Below are 17184 nucleotides of genomic sequence, written 5' to 3' on the forward strand. Positions count from 1 at the left end.
ATCTTCTTGAAGTATATTTCTAGTGCTGTCAGTATACATGTAAAAGAGGGCTTAAGCGGCTTGTGTTTTGAATTTGAATGCTAGGAGAACCAATATTCTTTTTAATGAACTTGAACTGAGATATTAAGGACACATTTGAAAACTGAGATTTGATGAGCCTTTAAAACATGTTTTTATCAGACAGTATTAAGAAATATAAGACTAAACATTGCAACATAATTTCCTGTTTCTAATACACTGTTTTACTTGCCTGGAGTGATTCATTTGAAACCTTATTTTTAAATTCCATTTATTTGTCTAAAGAAAAATAAAAATTTTCAGCACGTTCCCACTGCATATTGATTCTGTGGGGAGGGGAGTGATTCTTCAATGGATGGTCTCTGATGACAAAGAGGAAGAGGATCTATAAATCAGCATGGAGAATGTATTATCTCTATAGCCCTTTCCATGCTTGACTGTACGCTATATCAAATTCATGAGAACATCATATCCTTTGCAAAGTGATGGGGGAGATAATGACGTTCAGACGCAGAAATTGATTTCTACCTGTTTTTTTGTTTGTTTGTGGCATTTCAGTGTGGGTTTCAGAAGCGAAAGCATGTTTTTGAATATGGCGTACAGTGCCCTCAGCTCCTTGGCAGGAAGTGCCTTAGTAAGAATAATGGTTTTATTTTTCTTATTTGAAAGCCTGTGGGAACATTCATTATGCAGTTGAAATGTCCCAAAATTTCCTCTTTACTGTAATCTCCTCTGCTGCACAAACGCATTGCTTTGAAACGTAGAGTGCATTAATATTCAGTAAATCCAGTGAGATAAAGTGAAAGGCTTTGAACTATGTGCATTTACACTACACAAAATGTACAGTTCACCATGTTTCTAAACTACTGAATACAGTTTAAAAATAATAGAGCTGCTTGCCATTTTCTAGAAAGGTGTTGGGGGAAAGGAGATGGGGAAAGGCTGGAATATCAGTGATGATATTTATTAGCGTATATTACTTGTAATAGTTAGTTACATCTTGAGGGAGCCCAAAGCACTTCACAAACATTACATACATAGGAACTGCTTCACTTACCAATTAAATGAAGCTGCCTCTGGGATATAATATGACAGCTATTTAAGAGTGCACAGCAACACCATACGTCAATTTAGGATGGGTGTTCCATATCCACTTGACGTTATAGGGGCCATATTGGATTATCCTCACATCTGGGGGACAAACAATTCTGGTTGCATGCATCTAGTTTCCTACAAGTGCTTTCATCGAAGGATGGGGCTTGCACTTCCTCCTCCACAAATTGAGCTCCATATCTCCAAGGATTCACAGTGACCAAGGATAATCTGTGTGGAGGTCCTGGGTTTATACAATGGCCCTCATTCTGCACCCCTGCAAGTCCCTTGGCAGTCTGGCTCTGGGTGGTAATAGGGTCCGTGTGTGTGTGTGTGGGGGGGGAGATTGGCAAGTTAATGGTAACTGAGTTAAAGATAAAGATGAGCAGATGTACGGGGATGGCAATACCACTGTGAGCAGCCTTCAAGTTGGCCACCACCTCACAACTCTGCTCTCCCTCATTCTTAGACCCTGGGGAGGGTCTTCTATGGAGTGGCTTGGAATGGCGTCACAGAGGGTGTCCACTTTCCCATTCCGTGTCTCTCCCATCAGGGTCTAAGTGCTTTTCTTCCCCTCCACATGTGGCTAAAGGGGGGGATAATATGGCTCGGAGTGTTTCTTCAACTGTTTTTATGCCAGGGCACTGAGAGGGTGCATGGTCTTGTGATTAAGGCACTGGCCCAGAACACAAGATGTCTTGGCTGAATTCCTGGCTCAAATGCAGATTTTCCGTGTGACCCTGGACCAGTCACTTAACCTCTGCCTTATTTCTTGTCTGTGAATTTAGATAATAATATGTCCCGGCTTCTCAGAGGTATTGTGAAGATGAATTTTTGAGATACTCAGATATTACAGTGTTGGGGGCCATATAAATATCTGAACGGATACTGGAATTAACACCTTCATTCTTACAAAAAGAAGTATGTCATCTTTAATGAAAGGATACAGACTAACAAGGCTGCTACTCTGAAACCTATCTTTAATGAAGAAACCCAGTGTCTTGGATTACTTTTTTCCCTTCTGTTAATATTTTGAAAATAATTACAGGTATTCAGTGATAATCATTAAATCCTAGGACTGGAATGGACCTCAAGAGTTTATCTAGTCCGGTCCTCTGCATTCAACACAGGACTAAGTATTATCTAGACCATCCCAGACAGGTGTTTGTCTAACCTCTTAAAAATCTCCAATGATGGAGATTCCACAACCTCCCTAGGCAATTTATTTCAGTGATTAACCATCCTGACAGTTAGGAAGTTTTTTCTAATGTCCAACCTAAACCGCGCTTGTTGCAATTTAAGCCCATTGCATCTTGTCCTATCCTCAGAGGGTAACAAGTATCATTTTTCTCCCTTCTCCTTGTAACAACATTTTACGTACTTGAAAACTGTTATGTCCCCCCTCAATCTTCTCTTCTCCAGACTTAACAAACCCAGTTTTTTTTCCCAATATTCCCTCATAGGTCATGTTTTCTAGATCTTTCATCATTTTTGTTGCTCTTCTCTGGAGTTTCTCCAATTTGTCCACATCCTTCCTGAAATGTGGCACCCACAGCTGGACGCAATCCTCCAGTTGAGGCCTATTCAGCAGACAGAGCAGAAGAATTACTTCTCATGTCTTGCTTACCACACTCCTGCTAATACATCCCAGAATTATGTTTGCCTTTTTTTGTTTGTTTGTTTGCAACAGTGTTACACTGTTCACTCATATTTAGCTTGTGGTACACTATAATCCCCCAGATATCTTTCTGCAGTACTTCTTCCTAGGCAGTCATTTCCCATTTTGTATGTGTGCAACTTATGTTCACTGTGCACTAAGGTGGAGTACTTTGTGTTTGTCCTTATTGAATTTCATCCTGTTTTCTTCAGACTATTTCTCCAGTTTGTCCAGATCATTTTAAATTTTAATCCTATCTTCCAAAGCACTTGCAACCCCTCCCAGCTTGGTATTGCCTTTTATAAATGTACTCTCTATGCCATTATCTAAATTATTGATGAAGATATTGAACAGAACCAGACCCATAAATGATCCCTGCAGGACCCCACTCTATATGCCCTTCATTGACAGTGAACCATTGAAAACTACTCTCTGGGAACAGTTTTCCAATCAGTTATGCACTCACCGTATAGTAGCTCCATCTAGGCGGTATTTCTCTAGTTTGCTTATGTGAGACAGTATCAAAAGCCTTACTAAAGTCAAGATCTACCACATCTACCGCTTCCCTCCTATCCCCAAGGTTTGTTACCATGTGAAAGAACAAATGAACCTTAACTTTAAGGGGGGAAAATAGATGAACTGTCCAAACAATCTAGGCGTTAACACACTATAATGCTAAAAAAAGGGGGGTTTGTTCCATCCTTCATAATCAATAGTATCTTACTACTAACAATAATAATTAACAATAATGAAATGTCTTAAAATATTTCAGTTAAATCTAGGAAATTAAAAACAGAGGATACACTTCTAAGTTTGCTTCCAATGTTTGCTAAAGAATTATAGGATTCATATCTGTCAGTTCTTAAACTCACTTTACCTTATCCACCAACTTATTTCATGGCTATGAGAAAGCACAAGGTAATTTAATTTTTTTTATCAAAATGATTTTAATTTTTACACACATTTTACTGGTGTAACAAAAATCAAAGTCCATTTTCTCAGCCTGTACTAAAATCTTCAGTGAGTTTTTAGCTTTGAGAATAGCTGTTCTATGCTGCGCTCAATGACCACTAAAAGAATAATTTGTATTCTACAGCCCATGGCAACCCTTTATACCTCACAGAATGTGTTTTTAAGTGAACACAGTATTCTTAAAAGGTGCCTGGCTGACAATCCTGGAGAATAAAGATTTTTAGTTAATCACAGAATAGGTATAGCACACTTAAAGGTGAGGAAAGAATCCCAACAACACCTTACTAAACATGACCTGCAGAGAGACCACATCCGCAGTGGAATCTCCATGCCCATGCTGTGCTTTGGACTCTGCTAAGAATACAAAGATGGTGATCCTGATTCTCACACTAAGGTTCCTTTTACCCCTTTCTGGAAGTGTAAAGGGGCATTAAAGTGGGTATAAATTAGTTACACCCGTTTGAAAAAATCCCTTTTACAACCAGAGTGGCCTAAATGAGAACCCAGCATGTCATGTCATACCAATACCTGTCCACTAGGAAATGAGCTGAGACCACCCATGCATGTCAGGCTACCGAACAGCCATCACCAGATAGCAATAGCTTGCAGTCACTACTTCAGTTAATCAGGAAATGACCACTCAAATGAAAGGTCACCAAAAATGCACATATTTGTTACAAATATTTTTCCACCAGCTTTAATCTGTACCAATTTAGACTTGAATGCATGACCTAGAGGTGAAAGGTACTGTGCTCTGCTGAAAATCCCGAGCTGTCCCATCCTCCTCTCCTGCTGCTGAAATCAGTAACTGAATGAGTCTTACACTTTCTGAATCTTCCGACAGGTCTATAAACCTATGGAATGAAGATGCCAGGGCATTCATGGAGCTTTCCACCCTAAATGTTAGGGATTCAGCTAAAGAGGTATCCCCCACTTCAGAGGTGTACACCGACAGTTTTCTTTGATTGTCAAGTGGGTGTCTTCCCTTTGGCAACCAGATGATACTGAAAAGCTCTACACCTTCCTTTAATACTCTTAGTTTTTAGTCATGTAGAAACAGTGCTAAGTTGGAATATTCATGGACAGATATGTTTAGTTTGAATCCCATCTGTACACCACAGACACATTGCCTTGATTCTCCTGGTTTGCAATAACAGCCTTGTTATTAATATTTGAAACGTATGATTTTCACTTCTTATCAGTGATCTCCTGGGAGACAGCAAGAAAGACTGCGTAGGAGGGCATTTTAAAAGCTTATCTTTAAAACCACGGTGTTTCGTGATTTTAAAATTAAATATGGATTAACAAATTGAGAACTGACACTGTCTGGGGAATTGATATTCGATGTAGAGGGAAAAAGAGCATGACTCAACAAATTGCTTTACCACAGTACAGTAAAGCTATTGGTGCAGATATGGCACTTGAATGAAGTGGAGCTGTTCAAAGTGTTTGAGTCAAATACCGATCCAGCTAAACAGATATGCAGTCAACTTAGGTTAAAAGCACTCACCCCCCCAAAAGGAACAAATTTAAGTAAAAACCTAAGTGACAAAAAAGCACAAGTCTTTTGAATTTACGTACATATTCCTCTCTTTAGCACCTGTTTCCCTAACAGTGGAGGAGCTACCTGTGTGATTCTCCAGTAAGAGTCAAATATTCTATTCTAATAGGTTAGAATGGAGTAGCTCTTCTAGATGGAAGGATGCATGCAGGGGCAGCTGTTGCACTGCGTCACATTTTATAGTGTACATTCCAGAGGAGGGTTCCAAAATAGCAACAGCTGCATTGTACAACCTGGCAGCCTATGAGAGCACTCAGGGGGCACATCTGTAAGTGGAATCCTGGCTCAGCTGACATAAATGGGACTTCTGCCATTGATTTAAATGGATCTTGCATTACACCCAAGGCAAGTTACAGTGCACCACTTAAAATTTTGACCTAGAACCACCATTCTCCTTATATAGGTTCTCCTAGCATTTAAAGCTGCACTTACTTTATAAACACTAATATTTCAAGCATATTAATACATATAAGTATACACGTTCTGTAGTTTTGCTTTCAATGGGCCAGATTCTGCCACACTTACTTGTGTTTAGTAGAATCTGACTGTGAGGTAGTTTTACTGATTTCAGTTGAACTATTTGTGGAATTAGATTTAATTCAATATGAGTAAGGGTGGAAGGTGCTGGTAGCATATAATGAATTCTTGTCGTTCATAGAAAGTGAAAAGAGTGTTGTAGAGAAGGGGAAGGATATTTATTCAGGCTGAAAAGTTAATGCATGTTTTTATTTCCTCTGACAGTATGTTTAGTAAAGTATAGACCTTCCTGTTGGAGTTTTTGCTGGAAACTGAATACTGAAATGGCTAGTACGTGACAACAACTAGTTGAGCAGGGGGAGAAAAAAAATAAAGGTTTTGAGTCAAAGTGTGACTTTCCCTGTGGATCAAACTTGAGAAGAGAGGAGGAATGAACAGTTATAGCACAAACTCTTTATTAACCAGTCCGTTCTGTATTTCACTGGCTATTATATTCCTCTGCTCCCAGTTGCAAGGAAAAAGAAATTATGGTTGTTGTTGTGATATCAGTTTGTTGCTTTGGAAACATCATTTTAATGTCAAAGATTCTGTGTTGTGATTTCACAGCTGGGTCAGATGAGAGGATGCCAGACTGTGAAGGAGGATGTCCTAGATAAGCACAAATGTCCTGAAAATTAGCAAAAGTGGTGTGTGTGTGTGTATATATGTATATGAAGATATAAGAAAGGAGGAGGGATTGTCTGATTTCCCCCTCCCGCACAATATCCATCTTTAACTAAGGAAAAGTTAAACAATAAATAAGATTTTCAGCAACGTACAGCAACGACATGAGATTATATATTGTCTCCTCTGTGTACAGCATCCCTGCCATGTCATGAAGAAAAATACACTCAGAAAGACAATATGGTATTAAAGGACAGCAAAGAAAAGAAGCATTTTTAATTGTGCGTTTCTCTGTCTAAATTGGTTCTTGTACACAACCCATCCCTAATTAACGTCAAAGATCTTCAAGGGAAACAGAATGGTAAGTCTGTATTGTTTCCTTCAGGTCTGATTCTCCATTGGCCTCAAAGGCAATTTGAAAAGTGTATGGGGTGGAGAATCAAATTCCCAGTCAGCAATCTCCTCTTACAATCAAATTATTACTGCTGTATATTGCTCATTATGAGCTCGATTATAAGCTCTGAGTAAGATGGGGCATATTTTCGCACCACCCTTGCAGCAGCCCAGAGAGGCCCAGTCATAGGGAGTGAACTGCATGCAGCTTGTTACCTATGATATGGGTATCTGAAACATTGGCTTAAGGGACAGCACAACTAGCCAGGTCACAATATGGCCTATGAATTATTGTTTATATATATATATAGCATCATCAGTGCTCTATGCATTTATTTTGTACTTTTTTCTGAATCAAATACCAGACCAGATTCTGTTACTGTATTTACTCCTGTGTGACTCTGAGTTTAATAGGGTTTCATGGTAGAAAATGACAGCAGGAATAGACTCTTTAGCTAACCCACAAGCACTCCTCTGAGATAGGTCAAGGATAATTTCTCTCACCATTGAAATGCAGCATCTTTGGGGTAAAATATGTTTTAAAAATTCACAGAAGAAATAGCTTTCCTCTTGAACAATTGTCTAAGGAAAAATACTGTGTGTAGAGGAAGCTCCATAGTGAATTTAACAAATATTATTTTGTAGGGCTATCAGTGCCATGGTATCTCTGAAGACCATGTATGTTAAGTGCCTCTCTTTTACCTGTTATCCAAGCCATGTATCTCCATCATCACAACATTCCCTAACTCTAGGTGGGGTCATTCAGCACAAACTTCTGACTCATCAGGCTAGCTTCCAGCAGTTTGTTTTTCCCCTGCAAGTTTCCTATTCAAATATGGATTTTATAACTAATTTTTACAAAACACTTGACAATACCTTGTGAGATCACCATCCAAGACTAGGTAGCTGTGGATCTAATTACAGCAACTTCAGACACATTTTACTTTACTCTGTATGGTTAGGATACCATTATTTATCAGGTATAATAGTGTGCAACATGTGTTTGTATTTACACTCCCCATCTTTAAAGACATTAACTATGTAGTCTCAATGCTCGGAGACTTGGGTATACAAGACATGCCCACATTAATGTTAAAACAAGGCTCTAAAGTTCATCTTCACAAATATATAAAGAGTCCCCAACTTATTCTGGATATTTTCTGATTAAAAGATTCTGTATTAATCACAGGAAAAATTGGCATGATTAACTATTGACTTTAATAATTAACCTTGACTTTAATTGAAAAACTTCCAAATGAGCGGTAAGTATGCAAATATTATGATGCCCCTGGGAATGTGGACCATGAAGTGATCTGATATTTGTTCTTGTTTTAAGAACTAAAATATTATATACAAAATTAAATATTCTCAGTTCAAAAAAGGTTGATGATAATGTAGCATTTTGTGCTTGGTAAGGAGCCATTAAAATGACTGTGCATAAAATATTGCAATGAGGTTCTAAAATAGTGGTGAGCTCTCTTCAGCAAATCATTAAAAAAAAAAATCCACCCTCTCACATTTCCTCGCGAAATAACTAGAATTTCAAAATATGATTAAGAATGATTAAATTAAGACCTTTTGAAATGGAGGTGAACATTTGCAATGCTATTTCGATGCTAATTTCTCCTACACATGTTGAGGTAGGAAATGACAGAGGAGGTTTACTTTGGTAATCTTCCCAGCCACAAACTGAGCAAAAAATAAGTGAAGCCAGTCTGTTTTTTCGGGAGGCAAAGTTAACACTTTCTTCTCTCTTTTGTAAAAGTGGAATTTGTTTAAAATAAATTCAAACATTTAGACTGTTTACCCAAGATGTCACTTAGATTCCTTCACTCATGCAATGGGCCTGGGTCTTCCAAAATAAATGATGCAGCACTATGAGTTTATAAAGTCATTTAATGTCTGTTCCATGATAAAGAGGCTGAAGCCTTAACAGGTCTCAGCTGTTCACATGGCTTCTCATGGCAGAGCATAAAAGAAAGGGGAAGCTGGATCAAAGAGAAGCGGTGTCCTCTTCTGTCATGGCTGGCTGTAGCAAGGAAAGCCTCTGTGGACTAGTGCTCATTATTTTTCAGCTGATTTATTTTTGTTCTGCATTTTTGGATAATAAAACAAGCCCTAAGGAAAGGGCCTTAAAAGGATTAATGCTTGGAGCTTTATTTCTCTTCCGTGGCTGCTGAAACTACCCAGTAAGATTTGATTAACTTCAACAGGCCTTGAAAGTCCACCATTTACAAAATTTTTAAGGCATGCATTTTCAGATGCAATCACTTAGTACCAAAATCCAAGGAAGAAATGATTGAAAACTAATAGAATTCTTACACTACACTAACAAAACATGCAAGCTCTTCTCTTGACCAGTAATTCTCAAGTTATTTTGTATAAATGTAGAAATTCGAGGACAGTTCCTGTAGAGAGTTCTTACTCTGTTCTCACTCAGGGAAAAAATTTACACTGATTTAGATGAGTGTTCTGGCGGTATTGGGTGATGGTGGTAAAGAGTATTTCTAGTTCTGATTGATTCAGTGAGTAGGCAACATTGAGAATGGGTGAAAAGTCAGCCAGTCACTTTGTACTCATTGCACAGATTACCTTTTGTAGTGTGATGTATCATTTTTTTTATTTATGGTATGTATTGTTCAGACAGCTGAAGGTAAAGGTAAGTTAGTTTCAGTTAAATAGGTACAACTACAATAATTAAGAAAATAACCTAAAAACTTCTGTGACTACTCTAGGAGCTTGAAATCAGGGAACTGTTGCTCTTTGGAGAACACAGTTCTAAGCACATCTACACATGAAAATTCAGTGGTGTAGTCTCATCTTAAAGTACAGGGATTTATAGTTCAAGCAAAATTCCTCTTAATACTAATTAGTTACTTATGTAAATCCTCAGATATTAAGATGAGCTCGTATCTCTTAAATTCCCATCAGATATGATAAATGGACAGCTAAAATGATGGACCATGCAGCATTGTAGCTCTAGGTGCATACCATCAGGAGTAGATGTACATTAAATTTGATCTACAAGTAATAACACTTAATTAAACTTAGCCTAATATAATGAATGACCCCAACAACAAGGATAACCGGTGCATTCAGAATATTAATTTTAAATTTCTCTTGTTTTTTCACCTTTTTGGTCTTCTGAATTCCAGACTCACTGGTTTCCACTCCATAGAACATCCCATGATGCACTATAGGAATGAAGTCACCATAGAAGTTCACTGGATAATAATGCTGCTAAACTAGTGAATGTTATAGAGGCTTCAGAGTTTTTGTGAGTGCTCATGTCATACTATGGGAGGTAGCAAAACATAGAAACTAAAAATTTGCAACTCCCCTCAAAATACTTTTTGGGAAAAAAAATCACCTTTCAAGAGGCTAGTATAGTATTGTAGTGAACTTTTGTGGTGGGTGTGATTCTTCCGGTTTTTAGCACACTGTAACAACATAAGAAACAGGAATCACAGAATCAGGACTTCACAGGACCTGAAAGACAAAATGGAGAAGGCACATTTTGTGCTTAATTCTCCTTTTGCTTGCATGAGGACCAAATCCATGTAAGTCAATAGAGTCCAATGTAAAATGGGGTAAGAAAGAGGAGAATCAAGCCTTTAATGTTAATAACGTGCTGATAATCCTCTCCCCCTTGCTCTTTGGGGCATTCAGCATATTAATTTAATGTCAATGGCAGTTTCATACTCCTATTTGCATATCACCTTTAAAATTTACTGGACGAGGAATGATTTGTGATAAGCAGTTGCCCGGTATTTTGCCCGCAGTGTCCATTTTAAGAAAATGTGAGCATTTTTACTATTGCTTGAGAAAAGTTCCACTACCCCAGACGTGACAGAGATCATCCTAGAAATGCTGAAAACTTGTTCTTGCATTTTTCTTTCTATTCTTTATTACAACACACAAATTTTGACTCACTGACTTACAAAAATCTGATTTATTCAAGTGAACTGGTAGCAGATATTTTTGCTTTGAAGTTCCCTTTTCTAACCTGTGCCCCAGAAGTGCTCATGTGAGCTGCATAGTTCAAGTCTCTCTCAGGATTCCCTAACCTCAGCCCTAGAGATGCTTGTGTAATTCCTGTAACTGCTAACACTTGTTTTCGGCATCTTTATCACACACCCACCAAAAAAGAAAAAAAATCAAATCCTTCTCTGTTCTTCCTTTTCTGAAGGAATAGGATGACTTCTTAAAATCTTGGCTTCCATAACTCCACTGACAGGGCAACGTAGCCTTTAAAGCTCCTTAATATTTTAATATGCTTTCTTGAGCAATTTGGGTTTCACTGGAGGAATTGCAAAGGACACTTCATCAGTCCTCGCTTTTCACTTGGTTAAAGTCAAACAGTCTAACCTAAGGCAGTCCAAATATTGACTTATCTTTCATCCACCTCTTGAGTTTGGTGTCTGTGCAAAGAAAAAATTAGGATTCCAAATGAAGAGATGCTCTCTGGAAAACGTTAAATAAAAACAGTGTCATGTAGAAGATGCTTATTAATTTCTTGTTAGCTCATCTTGATCGCTGGTCAGTGAAGCAGTACATGAAGGATATATGGCATTTGAAAAAGAAGCCAACATTTCTTGATTACTACAACAGTGGCTAATTCTGGGGCCAAATCCTGATGTCTTTACTCTGGGCTTGTCTACACAACCCATTGGATCGGTGGGCAGTGATCGATCCAGCGGGGGTCGATTTATCATGTCTAGTATAGATGCGATAAATCGACCGCTGATCGCTCTCTCATCAACTCTGGTACTCCACCAGAATGAGGAGTGCAAGCGGAGTTGACGGGAGAGAGTCAGCTGTCAACTTACTGCAGTGAAGACTCCGCGGTAAGTAGATCTAAGTACGTAGACTTCAGCTACGCTATTCACATAGCTGAAGTTGCGTATCTTAGATTGACCCCACGCAGTATTGTAGACAAGCCCTCTGTTGAGCTCAGTCTTTACTCCAGAAAAACTCCCACAAAATTCAATGAACCAGATCTTCTGCTAGAGTAAATCACACACACCAATGCGCTCCATTGGCTACACTGGCTATAACGCAGGGGAAGAGCTGGCTCTTACTATTTTTCTACCCCTTCCTTGTACCTATTTCAAAGGTCTATGTCTGAGAAGGTTGTTGTAGAACATGGGGAAGAATTCCTTGTCCTGTTTTAAGTATACAGGACTAATAAGCAAATCTCAAAAGATTTGGGAATTAGGTTCATTTTGGATAAAATGAGACATTTGGATGTTTACCAAAATATGTTACTACACCTTGTCCTAATTCCAAAGCAGATATGATTTTTTGTATCTTTCCGTCTTCTCTGCCCCTCTACTTCCCCTGTCCTGTTTTCCTGCCAAGAAGCACACTTATTGCTCTCCCTAATGCAGCTCTAGTAAGTACCATGTCCTGTCCATCCTGGGTGCTTATCTTTCCATTTCTTTATGCTCTCTGGTTCTATGTCTTGATCTTCCCATCTTTCATAACCCAAGACCTGTTCTGCCAGCATTCCCCACCTACCTTTTTGATGTTCCTAATCCACTGTGGGATTTTCAGCAAGCCAGGCATTTACCACTATTTTTGATTGGTAAATGCCTGGCTCTACTTAGCCTAACAGATGAACAACAACCAAGAAAATACAGTCAACTGTGAAAAGGTTAAAATGCTATGCACATCCAAGAAAAAATAAAGTTGAAAAACTCCAAAACATAGTTAGAAAAGCGTCACCATCCGAGATCATTTTGTGCTTGCAATTTATAATGATTCACCACCCAGAGGTGGTATCATTATTACTAGTGGGCAAAAATCCTTATAAGAATAGCACAGCACTGAACAATCTCCTCAATTACAGGGTGAAGTTCCAAGATGTGGTTCAGACAAATAAGACCATGTCATAGAGCATAGGGTTCTTTAGTGTATGTGGAAGTTGCAGGAAATTGCTTTTTGCAAGGTAGCCAAAGCAACCTCGAAAGGTATTGTTTGTGAGCAGTGTTGCACCCAGACATTTTAGTCAGCAAACAAATAACTGAAAATTAGAAATGGGTGAGCATGGATGCCCACTGAACACATTTACATCATGCTGGGTGATGACAAGCACTCAGCTGGAACCCTTTTTTTGACAGGTAACAGCTCTATTATTTTCAAACTCCACAATGGCTCAACTCTGGCAGTTACATAAACTTGTATTTTGATACAAAGGAACACTTACGTAAAAGAAAATAATTAGAAAGCAACATATGAACTGACATACTGCACTGAAATTCTGTGTAATTTGATTGCCATGGTGATATACTGTTTTGGAACCTAATTTAGGCCCCAATCCTTCAATCAGATCTATGCAGGAAAATCCTGCCCCATTGGCGTCAATCAGTGAAAGGGCCCAGGTGCAGGATTGGGGCGTTATTTATTTTAATATTACAGATGGAGCTGCAAAGTTTGGATTAGGTCTTCAAACACCCCAACATTCAGAGGGGTTTGGGTTAAACCCACTATAGAAATAGGGGCCTTCTGCAAAAGCTGGATCCTGAAATGGTGGTGTAGGTTGGGCAGGGCTCTAATTTTTCTTGCTGTCTGGCTGTACAGTATGCTTTTTGCATTATACTTTGGATTTGTTTGTTTCTGCCTCTGATGGCAGGCAGCTGTGGAAGTTCATAAAGAGTTAGGGAATTTAGTTTGTAAAACATTCTGACATCATTTCTGAGAACTTCACCTTGGCTATTTTTGTGCATTCTGATCCATAGCACAGGGGTGCCAATCTTAGTCTGACAGTCTGAATCACATTGCCGCAGAAAGAGGGAGAGATGCATTATTTTTGGATTTGGAATGTACTGGATTGCACAAAGTGGTTTGTATTATCACGATTTCTCCCCCAGGGGACGAGCGCATATACCCAAGAATCCTTTACAATTTTTTTTCAGCATCTCTGCAATATTTGAACTCTAGGGTCCAGTTTTCTAATGTGGATGCTGAAATAGGCTGTTGGAAATGGGCCTGCACCACAACTCTAGATCCAAACAATCCCAAACCTGGATCTAGATCTGTAAGCTCTTCAGGGCATGGGCTCTTTCTATACACAGCACTTAGCATGGTGGAGCCCTGGTCTTGGCTGGTGCCACTAGGCACTACTGTAATACAATTAGAATCAATAGTGATAATGTATTTAATGTTAAACCTAAAATTAGGGGGTTTCTTATTATACCTATGTTATAAATCTTAAATTATATATATTCTCTATTAAATGGTAGCTTGGGATTGGCCATATACTTTCCTTCATTGTAAAACAAATATTTAGACCGTTTGTGATCTCTGACACAAAAGAGCATATCACTGAGTGTCTTGAGAAATGAACAAATGTGAATTCATGAGCACAGGTAGTTGATTTAATAAGATACAAGGCATTGTAAGCCCACAGCTTTCTGAGATCAGAATCAGCTCATCAAACTAAGCTAAGCTATCTTTCCCATCTCTTCCATAATTATCATTTTATACCATTCTTAGCCTTTAATTTAGTCTTCCAGTGACTGTCTTGATTTTTCTATATTATGGGAGTCTGATTTAACTGTCATAATAAAGGAGTCTTTGAGATGATAAAATCCACTAGGGAGCTGCATTAAAAATGCACTAAAAATTATAATGACAACTTTAATTGAATAAAGTTTTAATTAACTAATCTGTGCTAGAAATTTTAGTTTCTCTTCCAATTTGTTTACTGAGTCTTCTGTTTGGTTTTGATTGTTTGCCATGGGGGTGGAGGAGGGGGGAGAAATCTGAGAAAACCAATCAATAAATAAAAAGAAAAATACATTTGAAAAATATTTTATGTAAAGAATCTTTATGGACACTTTCCAAAACAAGCTTCATTTTCATCCACAAAGATCAACAGAGGGTCCTGTGGCACCTTTGAGACTAACAGAAGTACTGGGAGCATAAGCTTTCGTGGGTAAGAACCTCACTTCTTCAGATGCAAGTTTCCACAAAGATGTTTTTCATGATCTCATTGAACTATATAATGTTTCTTCAAATGCTCATCGAATTTACATTTTCAAAGGAAAAGTTGGTTTCAGCTTTATTTAACCATTAGTGCATAACCTTTACAAGCAGATGTCTGATAAAATGGAGATTTCCTTGGACTTCTAGACAGTGTTCACAAAAGCATTTGGGAGATTTTCCTGGGTTATATAACTCATGGTACTGGACAGGGCCGGCTCCAGGCACCAGCTTCTCAAGCAGGTGCTTGGGGCGGCAGTTCCAGGTAGTCGGCGGCAATTCAGCGGACGGTCCCTCACTCTGCCTGGGAGTGAAGGACCTCCCGCCAAATTGCCGCCGCAGATCGCGAATGCGGCTTTTTTTAGATCGCGACTTTTTTTTTTTTTTTTTTTGGTTTTGGCTGCTTGGGGCGGCCAAAACCCTGGAGCTGGCCCTGGTACTGGAACTGAGCTCAATTGAAATAGTTTTGGATCAGGCGCCTAGTTAACTTAAGTCAATGGGACTCTTTTAAATGCCTTTGATGGGACTTTAGTAAGGCTTTTGAGAGAGTCCTACATGATATTCTCATAAAAAATTAGAGAAATGTGGTCCAAGTGAAATCAATATAAGGGGAGTGCACAACTGGTTGAAAAATTGTACTCAAAGAGTAGTTATTTATGGTTTGCTGTCAAACTGGGAGGGTGTAGACCTCTGAGACCTCAGAGGTCTGTCCTGAGTTCAGTGTTGTTCAGTGTTTTCATTAATGACTTTTGGGTGATGGAGTGAAGAGTACGCTTATAAAATTTGCGGATGACATCAATTTGGGAAGGGTTGCAAGGACTTCAGAGGACAGGTTTAGAATTCAAAAAGACCTCAATAAATTGGAGAATTGGTCAGAAATCAATAAGATGAAATTCAGTGAAGACATGCATGAAGTACTGCACTTAGGAAGGGAATAATCAAATGAACAAATACAAATTGGGGAATAACGGTGTAGGTGGTAGTACTGATAAAAAGGATCTGGGGGTTATAGTGGATCACAAATTGAATGAGAGTCAACTATGTGATGCAGTTGCAAAAAAAGGCTAATATCAGTCTGGGGTTTATTAAGAGGGGTGTCATCTGTAACACACAGGAGGTAATTGTCCTGCTCTACTCAGCACTGGTAAGGCCTCAACTGGATTACTGTGTCTAGTTTTGTGTACCACCCTTTAAGAAAGTTGTGGTCAGATTCGAGAAAATGCAGAGGAGAGCAGCAAATATGATAAATGATTTAGAGAACCTGAACCACAAGGAAAGATTAAAAAAAAAACTGGGCATATTAAGTCTTGAGAAAAGAAGACTGAGGTGGGATCTGATAATAGCCCTTAACACATTTGGAGACTGTCACAAAGATACTGTCTCCATATCCACTGAAGATAGGACAAAAATAATGGCTTAATCTGCAGCAGGGGAGATTTATGTTAGATATTAGGGAAAAAAATTCTAACTATAAGGATAGTTAAGCACTGGGATAGACTTCCAAAGGAGGTTGTGGATTTCTTTTTAAGAACAGGCTAGTCAAACACTTGTCAGGGATACCTATGCCTATCTCATAGAGCTGGAAGGGACCCTGAAAAGTCATTGAGTCCAGCCCCCTGCCTTCACTTAGAGGACCAAGTACTGATTTTGCCCCAGATCCCTAGGTGGCTCCCTCAAGGATTGAACTCACAACCCTGAGTTTAGCAGGTCAATGCTCAAACCTCTGAGCTATCCCTCCCCCTAAGTAGGGTCTAAGTATATTTGGTTCTGCTTTAGTGTAGGAGGCTGGACAAGATGACCTCTCAAGTTCCCTTCCAGCCCTACATTTCTATGCTTCTGTGATTGGGATTACACCTGAGTGTCATTTCTGAATGTTTTCTATTCAATATCTGTTTGAGTTGCAGATTTTTCCACAAAACCTCCACATTCTCTACATGCGGTCCATTTTTTATTATTTTCTGTGTCTAGGAAAGGCCTGATTCTCTGCTTTTATAATGTGTTGATTTCAGCGGTAGTCGGTCCTAATTTACATCAGCAAACACTGAAGCAGAGTCAGCTCCACAGTTGTCCTCATCAGAGGGCAACACAAAGAAAGCGGCATTAATATTTTCTTTCCAGTCTTGGCCACAGTGCATTGATGCCAAAGCATTCGTCTATTTTCATTTCAGAAATTCAACAAACGGTTCGTGAATTGACAGAATGCCACACAGTGCTAATTTCTATACACTTAGATTCAAATTTTGGGTTCATGCTGGTTGCGAAAATTATTCTGTGACATCATAGACTGAACTGCCCAGAGGGCTGGGATTGTGATACATAGAACCAGTAATGTACAGTTGAAAGGCTAATAATGCAAGATGGATTA

At 38.8% G+C, this 17184-nt stretch overlaps 1 protein-coding gene across 4 annotated transcripts in view; it reads left to right on the forward strand.

Annotated features, from left to right (window-relative positions):
- The window catches only part of GRM7 (glutamate metabotropic receptor 7), a 545183-nt gene that overhangs the window by 235028 nt on the left and 292971 nt on the right, over positions 1-17184 (forward strand). The gene's annotated exons all lie outside the window — the stretch shown is intronic.

This window comes from Chrysemys picta, chromosome 7 (assembly GCF_011386835.1).
Source record: "Chrysemys picta bellii isolate R12L10 chromosome 7, ASM1138683v2, whole genome shotgun sequence".
Lineage (NCBI taxonomy): Eukaryota > Metazoa > Chordata > Testudines > Emydidae > Chrysemys > Chrysemys picta.